The sequence below is a fragment of the Triticum aestivum genome, chromosome 3B, assembly GCF_018294505.1.
Source record: "Triticum aestivum cultivar Chinese Spring chromosome 3B, IWGSC CS RefSeq v2.1, whole genome shotgun sequence".
In the NCBI taxonomy this organism is placed as follows: domain Eukaryota; kingdom Viridiplantae; phylum Streptophyta; class Magnoliopsida; order Poales; family Poaceae; genus Triticum; species Triticum aestivum.
In genome coordinates, this window is record NC_057801.1 from 4036713 (window position 1) to 4039053 (window position 2341).

Below are 2341 nucleotides of genomic sequence, written 5' to 3' on the forward strand. Positions count from 1 at the left end.
CATAGTCCAGCAAGGCCAACTTCAATGCCCAAAACTGCTTCTCAACCTGTTGGAAGGGGAACCCAGAGAAGGAATCACAACAGGGCAGGTTCAAGCTCACAGCCTGCTCCAAGAGTTCAAGTAACTTCAGGCTCACAGCAAGTGCCAAGTCAGAACAGGTTTCAATGGTTTCTAACTGGGGAACATTGAATGTCCAGCTTGCTTCTCAGTGTGCGCGCATTTTGTTCATCTGAAAATTGAGTGTCTCCAGCCTTTTGTGGATGTTTAGTATGTCAAAGACCTTAAGCATTTATCTGGTTTAGTATGTCAAAGACCTTAAGCATTTGTCTGATTACTTATGAGTAAAGATTATTATGTGAAACTTATGAGTAAAGATTATTATGTGACATGAAGCTTACCGAAAGTGTCATATGTCAGGTTTAACTCATTGCTGTAAATTTCTGAATTTGATCTCATTAATTTGTACAGTTGCGATAAAATACAGTAACATTGTTGTTAACTTGTGAATTTGCTGTGAAATGAACATTACAATGAACAAACATGACATTTCTTTGCAGTTCAATGCTCATATCTTAAATCTGAAAATCAGTACAAAGCTCACACAGCATTGCGTTCCAGTACAAAAGCTACAAAAGCGGCGGCGGCGGCTGATTTGGGTCGAACCGGCTGGGGGGGTCGTTTTAGACCGCACCCAGCAGCCCCTGTCCGACGTGGCCAGCCGGCGGGCCCAAGCCAGACGCCACGTATGCAAAACCACCGTCCCATACCGCTAAAGTGAAGGTTAGGGGGTGATTTGTCCGGTTTGGGGCAGTTTAGGGGATTAAGAACCCTGTTTTAAAGATGAGGGGGTTATGTGATCCAAATGGAATAGTTGTGGGGGTTATCTATACTTTTTTCAAATATTTTACCTTGCAAATAAACTTTTGCTCTACATACAAACATTTCATACAGGAAATCAATTCATGTGGTAGTTTATATTTTGTTGTATCACAATTCAGAGGAAATATACCGGAATAAAACAAATGTGGAAATTGATCTGTCAACTCATTTTATGCAGACCCGTTTACGTACCATTTTCTTAATTCTAAATTTGATATTTTTAAATAAATGTTATAGTGGGAGAATTGTTCTTCTCAAATTGCAATAACCCATATATATATATATATATATATATATATATATATATATATATATATATATATATATATATATATATTACTTCATGAAGAATCAGATTTTATGTTTTTTTCCAATGGAGGACTTATCGAGTTACTGTACTGCTTGCCGTACCGGCCGAAAACTAGATAACTTTGCAACATTGTGATAATCAATATTGAAGTTTTGAAATGTCCTGAAATTTAACATTGGGATGGGACTGACTCCAAGCATGAGTAGTATGATAGGTGTGGCATCTTCAACGTCTTGATTACCCCTCAGCCCCTCGCCCATTATTCGTGTTTCATGGAGGAAACATAGCTTTGAACGCACATAAACCTATGATCTTTTGCCGCTATGATGGGCAAACTTAACATACCCAAACGGGATTGAGGAGGATCTTAACTTGTAGGGGATTTAATCCCCCTTAAATCCCACGGAGATCACCTAGTGAACTCAAACCATTTGTAACAACGATCACACCATAGCATGAAAAACCAAAATTGACATTAGGAATGTGCTATGAGATTGATTTCCTGGGGAAATCTGTCAGCCCGATAACCAATGAAGCATCACTGCGTTCTCGCTGGAGTCGTCGTCCTCCTCTCATCACAGCAACACAACATCATGCCCATGTTGCTTTGTTTACTCATCGCCGCAAATGTGGCACCACGCGCCGCCTTCTTTTCCCATAAGTATCCATTGAAGCACTGTTGGTTATCACAACACCATCAGTTTAGCAGTGCTCCATGCAACATCACCGTTGTTGTAGTTCTCACTAGTGCGGCATTGCCCCCTGTTGCAGTCACCACACAACGCCGACTATCGACACATAGCTCCCTCTCGGTTGGCAGGAATGGTGACTGATGCGACTTGGGGTGGGTTACAACATCAGCGTCTGCTGGAAACCTGGTGGACACCCTGCAGCACCGTCGCGTGGTGCAGTTGGGCGATGTTGCACAACTCCTCCCCAACGAACGGTTGCAACATGGCATGACAAGCGACTTGCAACACCGGTGTTGTCTGCAGCTTTGGCGCCATGGTCTGCAACGTTACTACCCTCACATGAGCAGCATCACCCTCGCGGCAGTGGCATCATTGTCACCGTCGTCAAACAACAGTCAACGCAACTCGCAGCAGCAACAGCTCCACCGCCCGGAGTGGGAGAATGCAGGGAGGGAGGGGG